Below are 19,481 nucleotides of genomic sequence, written 5' to 3'. Positions count from 1 at the left end.
ATGGATAGCTTGTTGTCAGCGAGCCAGGTGCAAGTTCTACAGAGCTCAGCACTGAGGATTTTCTCCACCTGTGACTTGTCCTTGCCGGATACCAGGAAGGCAGAGTCATCCGCAAACAAAAACAATTCACAGTCGCATGCCGATGACATGTCGTTTATGTATATTAGGAACAGTAAAGGTCCCAATATACTGCCTTGGGGGACTCCACAGCTCACCGAGAGGGGGGGGGACACGGTGCCGTTCACCTCTACCACCTGCTCCCTCCCCTCCAAGTAAGATTGCATCCAGCTCCATGAGGTTTTGTTAAATCCGATTGCTCTGAGCTTATCCAACAGTATAGCGTGGTTAACGGTGTCAAAGGCCTTCTGAAGGTCCAGCATGACCATGCCGCAGTATTTGCCCGCGTCCACCTCATGTTTGATGTGGTCGGTCAGATAGAGAAGGCATGTGTCAGTGGAGTGGTTAGTTCTGAAGCCGGATTGGAATTTGTACATGAGTTTATTAGTGGCAAGGTAACTATCGACCTGTTCATAAACTATTTTCTCCATTACTTTCGAAACGGAACTGAGAATAGAAACAGGTCGGTAGTTGCCAGGTTCCAATTTGCTTCCTTTTTTAAAGAGGGGAGTTACTATTGCTATCTTAAAATATTTTGGTACTTGGCCTTGTGTAATTGATAGGTTTATTATGTGCGTGATGATCGGGGCAATGATGGAGGCAGAGTCCCTAAGGAATCTGGAGGGAATATTATTAAGGACGGTGGCCTTGTTAGGGTGGAGCGCGCTCAATTTTTTAAACACCTCATCAGCTGTGACCATTTCTAATTTGAAATCATCGTTGGATACTCCTAGCTTTCTGTAGAAGGCTTTAATGTGTTCTACACCAAAGCAACCAGAGTGGTGGGACAGCTTGTTGACAAGAGTTGCGACAAACATTTTTGCAGCAAATGACCAAAAACACAAGTGTGCTCCTGTTGTAATGAAGAACTTGGACCATTTTTAACACATTGACAGATCCTTACGTTGACGTGTTAACCTAGCTAGCAAACTTAGAATGAACACTGGGGTCCAAACTTGTGATTTACATAACTGAGGCATTCCTTAAAGCATCCCCTTAGTCCTCTCCTTTTTAGCAGTTATTCATGTTTTTCGTAATGTGATTTATGTAACTAAGAAGTTTATGTTGCTTGCTTATCCAAGATTCTGTCATGAGTCATTTTTTTCAACTTCTTTAGTTATACCAGTAGTGTTCCTCAAGATTCCATTTAGGTCCTCTCTTTTTTATCATTTGTGCTATTCAACTGGTGGCTCGCGAGTACTGTTCAAAAAACTTTTGAGGGACTCACATTTTTGCAGCAGATTTTTAAAAACACTAGAGTGCTGTCCTAGGCATTAACTTTGACTAGATTTTTGCAGAAGGTCCGTGAAAACAGCAGAGTGATCCTGCAATGTTGACAAAGTGAATAGACCAAAACCAAATGTCTACTGTAGAAGATGCTGGTTCTTTGGAATTTCCAAAATATGACTAATAGTGAAGGGAGAAGTCCGGTCCCTAGGTCTTTAGCTTTCTGGAAACCTGGCTTTTAAAGCAATTTAGTTGAGTATCCCTCCTGTAGTTTGGACTTTGTCATTGTGGTTAAGCAATGGCTATTGCATTTGTTGTGTAGCTAGCTATGCCTTGTGTATCATTATGACGTTCAGCAGGGTAATTACACTGCTGAAATGTAAATAAACTGCATTTCATATTGAGAACAAAAACATCCCAGAAGACAATTCAGGTCTTGGAAGAAAATCTATTGCATAATATCATCTCTTGAATAAAACAATTTTGAGGTAAATCAGAGGGCATAAAGATATCATGGAAAAAAACAAGGCAAGGCTACAACAGTAATAGTGTATGGCTACACAAAAATATATTTTTTCTCTCGACATTTTTTCCATGCATGTAATAATATACATGTACATGCCAGACCAGTAGATGGTGATGAGCCACACATGCAAACCAGCTGCTCCTACCTCCTGGACAAAACCATCTGTTGAGCAGGCTTTGACAGCATGTATTTGATAAGTGAGTTAAGATTCAAATACGAGTGACACGGCCATATATACGATGCAGTAAATCTACATTTTCTCTGGGAAGCATTGCAAGTGTTGTACAGCAGCATTGTATACTGATACTACTGCTTTTACTGTGACATATTTGTACATGCCCAAACTGAACATTGCAAGGGCATTCCATACATGTTCACAGACCACCCGTTTTTAAATGTTTGTATTTGTGCAATGTGTCATGTACGCTAACAGTCAAAGCAACATTGTTTTTGGTGATGTCAGTTAAAATGTGCTCATGTAAACAGAGAGAGAAAAAAAAGAGAATACTTGGGCCATATTATCGTCACGGCCAATTTGTCTTTCTCTTCGTTTTTACAAAGAACCAGTCGAGACTGGCTTTACGACCACTAAAAACAGGTGTACATTTTGCGTAGCTGCATTTAAAGTTTGACCTGGATTTGTACCAATATGGAAAGATATTTCGTCAAAGCAATGTTTTATGAAGCTCACAAGCTACTGTCATCCATTGTTTCTACATCTTCTTTCCGTCATAGCTAAGCCTATTTTTGGCAATATGCAAAGTTTTCAGTGCAAAAACATTTAAGACAGTCTGAGCACACACACTCAGCAAAGTTAGGTTATTATAATTCATCAAACAAAATAATAAAAACTAGAGATACAAATTAGACAAAGTAGTAGCAAATAGGTTTTTAAATAATACATAGACATAACCACATAAATCCGGTTTCTCGTAGCTCTGGATTAAATCACATTTTAAACCAAAATTTACTGAAATGGCTTTCTCAGACATGGATTAAAATAGGCTCAGAATTGTCCGAGTATTGAGTTTAATAATCTCCTTTCTTGAAGGGAGAATAGAGCTAATTCAGGTCTAAATCAAGACTTAAGTTAAACCCGTCCAGTTGCAGGTTTCCCTTCAGAGTAAAGGCTGTACATGCATCACGGCGCATAGTAAGGATGAATTACATTGTCATGAAACACAACAATTAAGCAGCACTTCTTACTTCTTTAGATGAGGCTGGAGGTCGGTGTAGTGAACGTTGCTGGTTAATACAACAAATAACAGAATATGTTAGTTTATGGGAACTACAACGGAAATAACCATGGCAGATTCATACAAGGCGTCAAACTGCTTGTTTAAAACAAGGAAAAATGGTTGTTTTATAAATATATCCACAATGCATCAATTCAAAATTGCTCTACTTATTGGGAAGGCAAAAACACAAAAACGGGTAGTAACAGGCAAGAAAAGTGGATTTTGCATATTATGACACCTTCAAAAGTTGTTTTTTTTGCTTTCACTAAAACACTGATTTGTCATAAAAATGTGGAAAATTACTTTAGATTTTCATTTTTTTTTATATAACTGCGTCATAGCCAATTATGCAAACTATACGATGATGTCATACACCACCCGGGCCCCTGTAAAAAAGACATGCTCTGGTTTTACTTATACCCTGAACGCCAAACCGGCCCATAGGGTTTAGTTGGATCCAAACAAATCAAACCATAGATATGTGTCTATTCCAAAGGGCTTGCAAAAATGTCAACATATTCACAATAAAAGTATGCCACATTATTTGGAGAATGCATACAAATAGCACTACGATCACTGGTACCAAAACATCTAAAGTACTTGCCTGTGTTGGGGGTAGAACTGCAAATTTAACCATGACCGAAACAAAAAAAACAGTCAGTGGAGACACTCGATCAACAGGAAATGTGGGTTAGAGGCCTGTGAGCGGTCAGGTGGTAACAGGTCAGGGGTCAGAGGTGGACAAAAGCTGCATAAGCCCAGCACAGAGCAAGGCAGAGGCCCCCGGACGTCCCTCACTGACTGTCTGTCTCCCTTTACTTCTACCGCCCTCATGCATTAGTGCTCTTGTTTGACATTGCGTTCTTGCATCAGTTTTTCTTTTGTGGTCCTTCAGCATATCTGTCTTCTGTCCATTTACGCCGTACATTGTTTACAATACGATTGCCACAGAGTGTCTGCAAGAAAAGGACTAACCAAACACCTGCAGAAATAACAGCAGTTAAAAGCTTTCGCCGCACCAGCATCGTCGTCCCTTTCCCTGTGTGGCTTTACCGGATCAAAGATGTAGCTGTGTTACAGTGAGAAAGTCCTTTGTAGCTTGCACCCTCGCACAATGTACACTTACACAGACAAACAGAAAAAGCTGTGTATGCCCAAATGCACACACACAGACATGATGACAAAAGTGCATAATGCAGTTGGATCTCTCTAATCCAATGGTTCTCAACCTGGGTTCGATCGAACCCTAGGGGTTCGGTAAATCGGCCTTAGGGGTTCGGTGGAGCCTCCGCCACGGAGGTCAAGCCACACCCGACTCATCGTGTAAATAAAAACTTCTCCATATCGGCGTATCATGGATACAGCAACAGCAGAAGTCACACTGATTTGCAGGTGTGTAATTTGTTGTGAGTTCATGCACTGTTGGTTTTGTTCTTTGAACAAGGTGATGTTCATGCACGGTTCATTTTGTGCACCAGGAAAAGAAAACATATAACTTTGTCTTGAATTTGAAAAAAAACATTTTTTTTTTCACAAAAGAAGGGTTCGGTGAATGCACGTATGAAACTGGTGGGGTTCGGGACCTCCAAGAAGGTTAAGAACCACTGCTCTAATCATACCATGCCAACAACATACGCTCCATTCTAAAGCAGACAATTTATACAAAACAGATTCACAACAATTGCAAGCTTAAAGACCTGTTGAATTTAAAGAGTCCATTGCCATCTTCATCAGGGTTGGAGTGTGTGTGCTGGAGTGGGCTTGTGCGTGAGACTGAATTAATGATGTGTGACTGTTTTGGCAGATGTTCTAGATTACTAATCAGCTCTTTGTACGAGGGCCATATGTGCGTGGGTGTGTGCATCCCTCTGTCATATGCCATGCATGAATATCATACATCAGCAGATAAAGTATGTTAGGGTTGTCTGGTCAGCAGTGGTGACATCATGGCAGCTGATCAGATGCTACTACAAACAAGACATTGGTGCCAGTTTGGTCTTGATTGCAGCAGTGACAGGAAAACAGACTTTGCTCAATGACACATTTTAGTGGTCATGTTTGTTGACTTTATGAAAATAAAGTGATTTATACAGTATGTTATATTATAAATCGTGTATGTATACTGTATATTTTTAACACTAGCAATACTTTAGTACTTAAAGCTTCACACAAATCAGGATTTTGAGGGCTGATCACTAATAAGTTTAAATACTAAGTTATAACCAATGCAATTACATGAGTGAGTAATATACCTACTTACAGACCTTGCTTATTTACTTCAAATATTTATGTTCTGTTTACTGGGTATGGACAAAAAGCATTCTTAACCATTTATGACCATTTTTCCTATGCTGAATAATGTTGGAAAAATAATATAATTGTGACTTCCAGCCAAAAATTGCCATTGCGATTTGATACATGATTTCAGTTTTTTATTTTAGTTTTTTTTAATGATTTTGATACAACTAACAAGTTTTTTTCAATTAGCTGCACCTAATGTATGCAATTAATTAAAAGACGCGTAACTTGTAAAATATACAATTTCTATATAATACAAAATGACTATACACTATAATTTAAAAACACTATATTCTGTATATAATAACTTTGTTTTTATAATAAACTGCATACATCTCAAGCTGTGTCCAGTAAATCTGCATTACTCTCCTCGTGGCCGATATGCTCGGATTCCTTAGACTCCATACAGACCGCGCCTGCGCTCTTGTAATTGGTCAGGGGTCTGCACTGTACAGGTATTGTATTATGTTAGACTTGGTATTGAAAGTAATGGGCTAGTAATGTTATTCATGTGTGTTTCTATATTGCAAAGGTCAGTGAAGGCACCATAGACATACCTTGTGCTGACAACGACTTGTAGAAAACAAAAAACTGTGCAGTGTGTTTTGGTACACATATATATGACGTTGCTTGTGATTATGCTGTCGGACATGTTTTTGGCACAGATTGTAGCTGACAGTAGTAACCTGGTATTGTTTGTCAGTAAACGTCCCTATGTCTTTGTTGAGATGCTAATGTATGAACTATTACCCTTTGTATAACTTCCGTATTATGATTGACTAAGGACCTAGATTGCATATGGCTTGTGTTTTATTTGTCTAATTCATTAGATTATATTAGATTAGATTAGATAGCATTTTATTGATTTCCTGGGCGTGTGCCCTGAGGGAAATTAAGGATTATTGCATTAGGAAAATGAAGTTCCCCAACATGTTTGTTTCATTCAAAATATTGAAAGCTGCGTATGGCGCTGTTCATAATGTACAGTAACTGATTGGTATGGTGAACTAGATGTTAATTGTATCAAAATTCATAATTTTTTTTTTTTTTTCTAATTACCATCCGAATCGATTAGTACCAATTAAATCATTGTAAGGTTTACTAATACTGTAGTAGTAAATACTAGTGAACATACTGTATAATCTAAATTCAAGTATGCAAATATTGAAATTTCTAAATTCTCACAGAACGCAATAAAACAACACTATACACTACCGTTCAAAAGTTTGGGGTCACATTGAAATGTCCTTATTTTTGAAGGAAAAGCACTGTACTTTTCAATGAAGATAACTTTAAACTAGTCTTAACTTTAAAGAAATACACTCTATACATTGCTAATGTGGTAAATTACTATTCTAGCTGCAAATGTCTGGTTTTTGGTGCAATATCTACATAGGTGTATAGAGGCCCATTTCCAGCAACTATCACTCTAGTGTTCTAATGGTACAATGTGTTTGCTCATTGGCTCAGAAGGCTAATTGATGATTAGAAAACCCTTGTGCAATCATGTTCACACATCTGAAAACAGTTAGCTCGTTACAGAAGCTACAAAACTGACCTTCCTTTGAGCAGATTGAGTTTCTGGAGCATCACATTTGTGGGGTCAATTAAACGCTCAAAATGGCCAGAAAAAGAGAACTTTCATCTGAAACTCGACAGTCTATTCTTGTTCTTAGAAATGAAGGCTATTCCACAAAATTGTTTGGGTGACCCCAAACTTTTGAACGGTAGTGTAAGTACATCCTGTAATTTCCCTGGACTTATAAAGCATGCATATACATAATATAAATCAATCTGTCCAGTGTCAAAATGTCAGAGACAGGTGTGCTGCTCTACAAAGCTGCATTTTTTTCCTGTTGTATGGTCTTTAATTATAATTTTTCTGTTTGTGCCATCACGGTAACACCTCTGTGGTGGCATACTTACAAAACAAACAAAAAAGCCGAAGAAAAAACAAAACACACTTGTGAAGATTTATTTAGATGCCACCGAGCCAAAAACTTGAGGTATATGCGAGGTATGAGGTATTGCAATAATGTCATGTGACTTCTTAATCTTTGTGCAACTTTTGAGTTTTTCCACCCAAAAATTAGGTTAAATTCCGAATAGTAAAAACTTAGTCGAGTTGTACTTTAGAGCTTAAGAGTGTTTACATTTCAAGTAAATCAGAAGGCTAATTCTCATCTCTAAACTTATTTGTATTTTATTGACTTTTTTAAATTAAGAATGGTTGCTTTTGCTTTGGATTCAAAATACCTTCAACTTCAATTGAATCTACTAGCATATATTCATTGACAGTACAAACAATCAGGACAGGAACTAGTAAATTACAAAGTACATCTTGTGTTTCATTACAGTGCAAAGTCCTTTATACCCGTAACTTTTTTTTACTATATAAACTGATAAAATGTACTGAACTTGCGATTCAGCTCTTTTATTAGAATAACCCTACTCAGTGACAAAATAGCACATGGTATTCACTTAAGACTCTACACCTGCTTGAGGTGGTCGAAGGTCAACAATTTGACTCTGATGATGTTTGTTTACAGAGACACCAATAAAGCATGTAGCATGCACATGTCGGGATATTTATATATTTTAAAAATACTACGTACATATGAAAATACTGATAGGGGAATAACGGTACACCATTGTTGCTTGTCGTTAGTAACAGGTATAATTGCAATAATTACAATTCTCAAACTATCCAGACAAATACAACAGTAACAGTTTGCATGATCTGAATTATTACATATTTTTTTAGTAAATTAAAGTTTGTTATTGCATAAAGTGCAATGTAAATAGTTTCAGTTTATAACCCATTTCATGAACTCTACTGAACAATTCTAAAACAATGCTTTAGTCTCATCGACTTGTCTTTGTCCGTGTACATATTTCACCAAGAGGGCAAATTATTCCCAAAAAAGACACTATTTATGGAAGACAGTTTCAAGAGCTGGTTTCTCCTTCGCATTATCACAAATATCCCCATAGGAGCCAAAGGCTGGACTGCATTGTATTAGTTTACTGAGTCGATACATGATTGTATCGCAAGGCAGTTATACTCCTCTGCATCTCACGCAATTTGTTCCCTTTGGGAACTCGGCCCACCACATGTTCCTTACCGAAAATTGTAGTTACGAATACATTGCAACCTTACTTTCTAATTAACAAAGAAGCAGCAAATGTATCCCACCAAAACACTATTCTTAATAGAGTAAGCGTCTCGTGCTTCCTTGCAACACAGGCCGTCTTTCAGCGAGGGTCAAGTGTCCACAAACAGATTCCGGCTGTATGAGCAGAAGCTCCTCACATTCAAGAGTGCACCTGACAGGAGGGGCAGGGAGTGTGCATCTCGTGCTGCCAAGCAACCAAAGACCAATGCAAGCACCTGGTTGGTGGAGCCCAAGAAGTGGAGAGAAAGAGGGTACCACTTCAGAATGGTTACCATGCCAAAGAAATTCACACTAAGTGTCGGGATTCACAAACAACAAATGTGGCGCTTGTGGCATGAACAAAAAACAAGGTGCTATTTTAATCAAACAAAACAAAAGCCTTGACGTTGTTCTCTCACCACGGCTTCCTATGTACTTTATCCTGTTATTTATATATGTAATGGGTCTATGGGTGCAGGACCCCGGGGGTTATTTGCGGCCTGTGGCTAATTTTTACTGGGCAATGAAACAAACTAGGCAAAAAGGCACAATGAAAAAGAGAAAAAAAATGAAATGTTCATAGTAACACAAAGCTTTGACTTAAAATAAAATAATATTATATATTTATAATAGGGCTGTTAAAAAGATCGAGTTAACTCATGTGACTCCATCCATCCATTTTCTACCGCTTGTCCCTTTCGGGGTCGCAGAGGGTGCTGAAGCCTATCTCAGCTGCTTTCGGGCGGAAGGCGGCGTACACCCTGGACAAGTCGCCACCTCATCGCAGGGCCAACACAGATAGACAGACAACATTCACACTCACATTCACACAGTAGGGCCAATTTAGTGTTGCCAATCAACCTATTCCCAGGTGCATGTTTTTGGAGGTGGGAGGAAGCCGGAGTACCCGGAGAGAACCCACGCAGTCACGGGGAGAACCTGCAAACTCCACACAGAAAGGTCCCGAGCCCGGTATTGAACTCAGGACCTTCGTATCGTGAGGCAAATGCACTAAATCCTGTGCCACCGTGCTCATGTGATTAAATAACAAAAAATAATCATGTAAATACGCATACTAATCATGAAATTGATTTGGACCGCAAATGCTTCTTTTGTTGTTATAGGGTCAGTGATCAGGCCAGGTCAATGAAAACTGTGTGTTAGTGCAAAGATGACTGAGTAGAGTAAATTTAAAACATTTCACTTCAATATAAACCCGAATGGGGCCTTAGATAAAACTGTTACCAAGTTATGAGTGGAGGCTAAATACATTTTAAAAATCACTTTAAAATACATCCAGATGGGCCTTAAGATAAAACTGTTTGAGCAAATAATTGACTGAATTCAAGTTAAACGTTTAAAAAAATGTTTCCACATACACATACTGTACATATACACTCACTGTACAAACACATATACACATACTGTACATATACATTCACTGTACAAACACACACATACACATACTATACATATACATTCACGGTACAAACACACATATACACATACTGTACATATACATTCACTGTACAAACACAGATATACACATAATGTACATATACAAGTACATATGCACACATACACTCATGCACATAATCACGTTTTATCAAACATATATTAATGTTGTTGCCCTAGGGTAAACTGGGTACAACACATGGCACTCTGACAAAGCTTAACTTATTTTTACTATAACAATCTACAAGGTTAATGTTGGTTGCTTCTCTTTCTTCCCCCCCATTTTTCTGCATTCTTTCGTATCTCAAGTTATCATTACGTATATGTATTGTTGCATTTCAACAACTGTATTGTTGATAATAAAGGTAAAGTATTGGTATTGTTCATTATCAATAGCGCTATTTCTATTGGTATTTGTATTGCTCCATTTTTAGTGTAATAATGCTCATTGTCATTTCTGTATTATTTTTTATTTTCGCTAACTGCTTATTTGCTATTACTTTTACCATCATATTTGTACATGTCGTATTTGCTGATGTTGCTCTATTGTTGTTGTTGTTGTGTTTGCTGTTGTTGTTTTTGTCTCTCTGTCTAATCCCCATCTTGTCCCCACAATTCCTCCCTCTGTCTTCCTTTTTTTCTCTTTCTATCCCCTCCTGCTCCGGCCCGGCTGCACCAAATGATAATATAAATATATTTAATAAAGTCAAATACAAATAAGGCAACAAGAGAAGTATCCTACACTTCTCTTTTGTAAAGTAAATCTGAACAGCCGATATGGGCATCTACATCAACTATATGATTTGCCTGAGAAGCTGGACAGGACATAAAAAAAATTAAATAAAAAAAAATTAAAACATTTTAAAAAAATGTTTCCGTATGACATTCTGAAAATAAAATTGCATTTGAGTCCAATTATTGGGGTATTTTTTTAAGTTAATTTAAATTATGCAACCAAGTAATAACCTGTAATTAATCATGATTAATCCAAATTCAAATGTGTGAATAATCTGATTCTAAAAATGTATCATTTGACACCACTATTTTAAAAGTAACTCTTTATTTTTTTTAGCTTTTTTACAAAATAAATATATATGAAATATCAAAGTGGCCTTTGGCTTCCTTTGATCTTTCGGTATGCAGCCCCAAGGGTAAAATATTTGGTCACCCATGATTTAGGTCTAGCAAAGTTTTAGAACTCTGTGCCATAGCAGAACAAATGGATTTGTCCCAAAAACAAACGAGCACCCCTTTGGGGAAAAAATTGTTATCAGCTTAATAATCACCATAAATCATACGTTTAATAGCACATGGCCCAAAAGCAAAATGTTGCACAGCAAATTCAGTTGTTCTGTTATCCTGATGCCTATTAAAACTTTATTGGAACAATATAATAACAAGTATCCATTCATGAATAAAACAATACTTTAGATGAGCTGTAATATAACCCTGTGCTGTTTTCAGTTTAGTAAATTTTTCAACAAACGGAGACAATGTGTCCAACTACATAAGAAACCAAGCATTAGTGGCCCTTTATTTTTTCACTCACCTTTCAGCCTGACTGTCTTCGAGAGTGTCTGCCTGACGAAAAAGGAGAAGTGGAAGAGGAAGAAGAAGAGCGAGACAAGCCTGCTACTGACTGTGTGCGCTACCTGATCCACCACCACCTACGGACAGACGGACATGGTCACAGCAATGCAGAAGAGGAGGGGGCGGCTGCAGAATAAAGTGAAGTGGTGCCGCCATTCCGCGTCACCCTGGCAACCAACGCTCTTTCAAAGAAATCATCCAATAGTAAACACAGGCGATTGTTTTCAGACAAAAAGTCACATGACCGCTCCTACACCACTCCCCAAATTGCAGAGTTGAGAACGAAGGGGGGAGACAGGCGTTTGTGACTGGAGACTTTAGACAAGGAGGGAAAAAATGAAAGTTACAAATATAAGATTACAGTTGAAAACTTACTTAGTTCCATTATTAAATTACAGCACCCATCATAATACAGAATAAAAAGTTTGTTTGTGTGTGTACATGCGTGGTAAATCATCTTAAACTACAGTAGCGTTGGATATTAAAGTCCAAGCACCAAGTATACCAAAAATGTTATATTGTCTTGAATGTATTCCCAAACATACTGCTCTCCTGTTAACATGGAACTGTTTTTGGAATTTTGCTTATCATTCATAATCTTTGTGTGAGACAAAAACACATAGATGATTAGATAACACTTTGTCATTACACTTAAGAAGTACAACAAAATAAACCCGTTCAAGAACAGACATACATTGTACAGGGTAGACAGAACAAGAATGCTGTAAACGATGGGAAAAGGTGGAGGCGGTGGAAAAGGCATTGGGTTTACTGCGTTTCCCTTGAGCCAAGAGAGAAATAATTTACGTTTATATTTTTTGTGCGGTCTAGATAGTAAAAAAAAATTGCAAGCAAGAGGCAGCTAACAATGCAGGTAATGGGATTCATTTAGTCCGCCTCTTAAGCGCTTTAAAAAATATCCAGAAACGCTACGTTAACATGCCGTGACCTAACCAAGATATAAGGCATAGTTATTGTAAGAGCTAACACAGAAGAACTACTTTTCTGGCATTGTGAAACATCGCCTTGCTCACACTGCTCCTCCGACCAATAGTGAGTAGCCGGCTACGAGATAGCTTGAGCTAAAAACGTTGGTTGCCACACGCCATAAAATAAAAAAAGTTTGAGCTACTTCTGCTGCTGCTGTATTGTCTTTGAATTAGGAAAAGTTAATGTAAATTGTAAATCATGCCTCGCCTGTATCGTAGAAGATTGTGGCACCAAGCCGGGAAGTTGGTCAACTTTAAAAGTATTTTTTAAAAATGGCTCTGAACTTGGCTCTAAACAAATGGAACCCAGCATAAAACCATTGCAACATTGCTAGGAAGCATTTTTTTATCTGATGTGTGAAGATTATTTTTAATTTAGCAGGTCAAGAAAGATGCAACATCCCATTTGTCGGCATCTCAGTGAGAGCTGACATTGTGAGTCACTTCTTTATGTTCTTATTTGAAACATTTAAACACATAGCAAGAAATGCGACCATTAGCAACGACCGCTACTGTTGCTCTGCGCTCTGTGAAATCAATGCACCCAGGAAAGAAGTTACGGTAATGCTTAAAATGACTAAAATACTGTAAATATTACAGGTTATTGTGAATGTGTCCTTTACTACATTACATACACACTTACAGCCTGTACTGTATAAAAAACATTGTTGGAGGTTTTTAAAGTGCATTATTGTCGGATAAAATCGTATTGTTAGCTGCCTTTTACGAGCTGTTTTTTACTATTTAGTATACACAGAAAAGGGAAAGACATGGGTTCTTGTTTCATATAAGGATTGTGGATCCATCCATCCATCCATTTTCTACTGCTTGTCCCTTTTGGATGAGGGGCAAAATTCCAAAAAGAGTTCAGTTCTCCATTAAGGCAAACAATGTGAATCATGATTATTTTTAGTATTGACATTGCAATCCTCAATTTTGCGTTCGCTGGCTAGGCTGAGCTGGCTCTAATGTCCTGGCCAGCAAGGCGCACTCAGGGACGAGGGACACTGAGAAAAGCCTTCAAAAAAAATAATCTGCATTCAGAAATCGGCTTGCATGTATTCCTTTTTTGAGCAGCCTTATCTCCTGTACTCTGTGTAGTCAACCAAATTACAATTCCTATCCGACTGTTAACACAATGTACTGCACTTCCTCTGCAATATAATTGTGCACTTCAACACACATGCATTTCCTCTAGCCAGTGCAATATTGCACTCCAGGTCGAGCAGGCATATAACAACTGAAAATTGTCCAATCTATGTATGAATGTGACGAGAAAGCGGACACATTTTGTAATGGAAACCCAAACCAGTGTTGTTCTAAAAACGTGATAAGCTCATTCTGCAAATATTTCAGAAAATATTCTCACTGTTATTCACAGTATCCTCAATAAACTCCATAGAGCTACGAGATACAAAAACTAGATATGGAAAAGATAAAGGAATAAATTGAACTGAAGCATCAAAACACTTGACTATCATATTCAACTTGACCAAAAACAGATACAGTAAATCCTCCTCCTATGAAACGTCTGCTAAAGACATACTCTGTTAAGTGGGCAAGAAACCATGACAACAAGTCAGGAACAGACGATAAAAGTGGGAAGTAATAACACAAACTCATAATGGAGGCAAATACAAGAACCAAAGAAACAAGTATAATCGACCCAAAAAAAGAAACGTAGTTTTTAAGAATAATACAATTGGTAGCAGTCATGCATATATGAGTGCAACGCAACTTTAGGCAGTCTTCAATATGAGTAAAATATTAAATTTAATTGTCATGCGCCTAAATTTAATTGTCATGCGCCTAAATGTAATTGTCATGAGCCTAATAGGTCGAATGCAACTGAAACAAACTCATGTTGTGGGTATGGATCGTATTCAAAATAAAATGATCAAATCTATCCATCTAAATACACTATGTAATACATTTTGTGTGGGTAAATTTATAACACTGAAATATTACAAAGTTCAAAAAAGAGCTGCAGCGAGCACGTCGTCACACTTGCTTCACGCTGTTGCTCCAGTTGGACTTTCTCTCCTTAAAAGCTGCCATTGTCCTCTTAATATTTACACATTTTGTAGCTCGCTGCTTGCGGGTATATCAAGGATACATTAAAATATGTCTACATTGCAGCCATGCTGACTACGCCCAGATAATCACATGCTTCTTGTCTACTTCATCACAATATCCGGTTTTGGCAACGTTGTTTTCGGTGATCAACGTCTTTTTTTCGCGGCCAAATTTTCAGTGCATCAAGAGTCAATAGCGCGCGAATAATCGGCTATATATACCCATTCATAATGGAAAGATCTGCTGGTGGTAATGTTTTATGTTCATGTGGTTTTGATTCGATGATCACTTCTACCATAATACTAAAAACACTGTCGATGACAAAAAGCGGATTGGCGAAGAATGAGTGTGTTGTGAAGTGTTGTTGTGTGTCTGAGAGTGAAGCACAAAGACAAAAGTGTGTGCATGGGAAGTAAAACCTGTTGGAAATGGGCCAATTGTCATAAGATTGGCAATAAAAGTTCAAAATAGCGTCGGTCTTTGTGTGATTTCTTCTGGAGGCTCCAATAAATTAAAGTAATATAATGTAAAACCCTATTTTCAAGCTGTGGCGGCTACGATTTTTCGTGGTGGTGTGCCACGTTTAGTTACATTAAGGGCAAACCTGTATTATGTGTTGCCTTTTGGTGCCATTATTACTCACTACTCCGAATATTATACACATGCACAATTCAACTCGATCAAGTATCGCCTAACCAGAAAGAAGGATGTTCTTTAGTTGCTCTGATTTATCATTACTCGGGCTGTCAAGTGATACATTTTTTTTTTTTAAATCAGATTAATCACAGTATAATTTTGTGATTAATCATGATTAGTCACAGGTTATTTAATTGCTGGCACAAATAAAATGTTCTTTAAAAAATACCCTAATATTTGGATACAAATTAAGGATGTAACGGTAAACGGTATAGTGATAAACCCGAGATAAAATTCCTGACAGTTAGCATAGTTTCTCTTGTTATATTCTTATTTTTACTGTTATATGTGTATTGTTATTGTTGCTTTTTATGGTTATTCTTATTGTTATATTTTCCATTTTATTTCCATTTATACCCCCATTATTTACTTTTTAAATTTGATCTCAATTCTGTACACTGCTGCTGGAATTTGTATTTTCCTGAGGGGACTCTCCTGAAGTAATCAAAGTACTATCTATCTATCTGTCTATCTATCTATCTAATAAAATCTATTTTTTCATTATTGAAAACCCGTCATTTATTAATGCATTTTAGGCAACACTGTGCAGTTCCTGAAAACAAAGTCAGGCGCATGCGCACTAGCGTCGTTTGGCTTGAAAATCTGGAAAAGAAAAAAAAAGAAGAATAAATATATATATATATATATATTTATTTTTTTAAATGTATTTATTTATTTATTTAAATTTAATTGTATTTATTTGTTTATTATTATCATCCAAAGACATGCACCTGGGGATAGGTTGATTAGCAACACTAAAATTGGCCCTAGTGTGTGAATGTGAGTGTGAATGTTGTCTGTCTATCTGTGTTGGTCCTGCGATGAGGTGGCGACTTGTCCAGGGTGTACCCCGCCTTCCGCCCGATTGTAGCTGAGATAGGCTCCAGCGCCCCCCGCGACCCCGAAGGGAATAAGCGGTAGAAAGTGGATGGATGGATGGATGGATTTGTTTATTGCCATTTCCCTATTGGGTGCTGTTTTATTTTTGTCGTTGTTCGTGTTGTACAAGTATATATTGCATCATATTGAGTGGCGTTTTTCATATTTTGGTGACCTCGCAACTTGTGAATTAGCACAACCACCATTAAAACACTGACTAAAACAAACGCTGGTTTTAATAAACGCCAAATGTAAATTTAACACCGATAAAGTATCATTCAGTATCACAGTTATACAAATTCGTCTGTGTGATGTTTATCTTTGAGTCAGCAGGTGCACCACTTGTTGGCACACTCTCACCAAGCGAGGCGTGAGAACGGTCATCCAGTTTTTCACGTAACAAATCACAAAGTCAAACAACTCAACAAAACTCACGTGAAGCATTCAGCAGCGGCGGAGCTTCGTGAAACATTATTAAAAGACTAACAGACGACTTTTGGCAGTCCACAGACAACTGTTGTCAAGCCATTCCGGAAAAGGTCATCATTGAGCATCCGGTCGGTATTTTCAAACTAAACGCCGACTGGTGACGGGCCTGACGGCAGTGGTTTCTTTCGAATAATGTTATATTAAAGTACAGCACGTTTACACTTGAAAAACATGTCTGAAAATATGTTTTAAAAAAAAAGAAAAGAAAAAAGAAAAAAAAAAGATTAAGTTGATTTATTTCTAAAGTACATCACGTTTACCTCCTCCTTCAAAACCGCACTAAAAGAACACCTCCAGGCAACTTCAACCCTAAACTAATCCTACCTCCCCGGATTGTAAATAAATAATCAAATGTAAATAATCAAATGTAGATACTTATTCTTATGCTTTCTGATCTCTCTCTCTATGTCCACTGCTTGCTGTACATATCCTACCAAGTCAGTCCTGCACTGTTGCAATGTCCATTTCTCTGATGATGCAATTGTTGATGACTGAAGTGTTGATAGCAACCAAACCTAACCCCCCCTCCACATCCCACACCCCGGATTGTAAATAATGTAAATAATTCAATGTATATACTCTGATGATTATGTGTGATGACTGTATTATGATGATAGTATATATCTGTATCATGAATCAATTTAAGTGGACCCCGACTTAAACAAGTTGAAAAACTTATTCGGGTGTTACCATTTAGTGGTCAATTGTACGGAATATGTACTGCACTGTGCAATCTACTAATAAAAGTTTCAATCAATCAATCAATACACTTGAAAAACATGTCTGAAAATATGTATATAAAAAAAAAGAAAAAAGAAAAGATCAAGTTTATTTATTTCTATACTTTTGAGTTTCAAAATTATAGTTTGATTTCCTGCGTTTAACTAAATGTTCAAAACAGTGTGATAGTATTAACAATAGCTTCCCCCCCCCCCCCTGATGGATTACGAAACAGAAATATAATAAATCAACTGATAAACACTATATAATAAACCAGTCCTTTTGACAAAGACATCAAAGACTTGGACAAATATAAAGTTGACACTGCTTTGACAACGACGATGATAATGGAGTCTGACACCTACATTCAACACCAACACTACTATGTTCCAAGGGACCACCAAACAAGAACACCTGGATTCAGGAGTGCATCCACCTACACTTATAGAAATTATTGAAACAGCATTAAAGACTGCTGAACAAGAAAATATGGATCTGAAAAACGTCTGCAACAAAGACCATAAAAGCCAGGATTTGGAGAATTATATAAATCCAGATACAATTTTTTTCTCCCACATCGGTAACAATTGTTCTTATTATACAGATGAAAAATATAATAACAACATTAATTTATTATTAATTTTAACAGCAGAAGCTTGTACACAAATTATAACTACATGAATCACTTTTTGGAACAATTCAACAAACGCTTCAAAGTGATTGCTGTCACAGAAACATGGATTAATGATTAAAAAAAAAAAGGAATAGATTTTGATCTGGAAGGATATGAACTAAACTACATCGACAGAACCAACAAATACAGAAGAGGAATAGTGGTGCATATGATGAAGAACCTGAACTACAAAGTGATAAAAACACTTGTCATTTGCTATTGATAACATCTTAGAATGCATAACCATTGAAATATGTCTGGAAAAAAGCAAAAACATATTCATCAGTTGTATATATAGATTACCTATGTCAAATATTGAATTGTTTGAAGACTGTATCAAGACACATTTCATGGACAATGGTCAAGAAATAATTTTCTTATGTGGTGACTTCAATATTGACTTATTGAACCCTAACAAGCAAACGTCCATTGATGACTTCATTGATACAATGTACAGCATCAGTTTATATCCAAAAATCACCAAGCCAAGCAGAATCACAGGACACTGTGCCACACTTATTGATAATATGTTTACCAATTTTGATATCAACACTACAAGTGGTCTACATATAACTGACATTAGTGATTATCTGCCGGTTTTCACAATATATGGAAACTACAAAAAGAGGAACATGAGTGACAAAAATACATTTCAAAGACTTTGCACAGAAAAGAGTATGATTGCTTTCAAAAATGAGCTAGAAAAGCAAAATTTGGATCATGTGTGCAATAAAATGATGTTAATAAAGCATATGGTAAAAATGTAAAAACACGTTCATGATGCTTTACGACAAACATTGTCCATGGAAACAACTCAGTAGAAAGCAGAAAAAGAAGAATCAACCATGGATGACAAAAGGATTGAAAAATGCTTGCAATAAGAATATATTGTACAAATAATTTCTAACACAAAGATCTACAGGGGCAGAAAATAAGTACAAAGTGTATAAAACAAACTAACTAGCATACTATGAACATGAAGAAAATAATATTACAGTCACTTATTAGACAGGAACAAAAACAATATGAGAGCAACGTGGGGCATCCTCAATAGCATTCTTAAAAATGGTGTTGAGAAGGATTATTCCCAATGCTTCCCAGACGGGAACGTAAACAATGACAATGTAAAGAAAGTACTTGAAAGTTTCAATCAATACTTTGTAAATCATGGACCAAATTTGGAGGAAAGGATTCTAGACCCAGTTTCAACTGAGGACTATAATGACACCATAGATAGAAATCCCAAATCAATGTTCCTCACAAATGTGACATAGAAGGAAATAGTTAATATAATGACTAATAACAAATCCAAGACCTCAATTGATTGTAATGTAATTGATATGAAAATAATTT

The 19,481-nt window shown here is 37.0% G+C and overlaps 1 protein-coding gene across 2 annotated transcripts in view; it reads right to left on the bottom strand.

Moving 5' to 3' along the window:
* Positions 1-16,837, bottom strand: part of LOC133641529 (ras association domain-containing protein 8-like) — a 72,432-nt gene extending 55,595 nt beyond the window's left edge. Inside the window, exons 1-2 of one of the 2 annotated variants that reach the window (XM_062035323.1) lie at positions 16,682-16,828; positions 11,566-11,683 (exon numbers count right to left, since the gene is read on the bottom strand). The gene's annotated coding sequence lies outside the window, so the exon portion shown is untranslated. Of the gene's footprint in view, positions 1-11,565; positions 11,684-16,681 lie in introns of both variants that reach the window. The other variant, XM_062035325.1, reaches the window with a different exon arrangement.
* Positions 16,838-19,481: the final 2,644 nt, after the last annotated feature.

The sequence above is a fragment of the Entelurus aequoreus genome, linkage group LG24 (genome assembly GCF_033978785.1).
Source record: "Entelurus aequoreus isolate RoL-2023_Sb linkage group LG24, RoL_Eaeq_v1.1, whole genome shotgun sequence".
Lineage (NCBI taxonomy): Eukaryota > Metazoa > Chordata > Actinopteri > Syngnathiformes > Syngnathidae > Entelurus > Entelurus aequoreus.
Note: the sequence above shows the minus strand (reverse complement) of the source record. Positions and strands in the feature narration are given on the sequence as shown.